Below are 295 nucleotides of genomic sequence, written 5' to 3' on the forward strand. Positions count from 1 at the left end.
GACCTATCAGTGTGAATGCTGTATGTCTGGAAATCAGAGTATGTACTTGAAATACAAAGCTTCTTGTTTTTTCTTATTATTACTAAAAATTATTCTTATTGTATTTTTCTAGTGCTCAAATAAATCACTTATACAATGTCTAAGATTCAGTCTATTATTTTATAATTGAAAAAGTATGCAGTGGTATGTATAATGACTAAAATAGTTTGTAGAACCCTTACATCTGCAAGGGTTACATTTGGTGGCTATTTTTCCTCAAACGTATGGTGGGGGGGGACTAGACATAGTCTCAGAA

The sequence above is a fragment of the Sinocyclocheilus grahami genome, unplaced genomic scaffold (genome assembly GCF_001515645.1).
Source record: "Sinocyclocheilus grahami isolate Dianchi unplaced genomic scaffold, SAMN03320097.WGS_v1.1 scaffold2445.1, whole genome shotgun sequence".
NCBI lineage: Eukaryota > Metazoa > Chordata > Actinopteri > Cypriniformes > Cyprinidae > Sinocyclocheilus > Sinocyclocheilus grahami.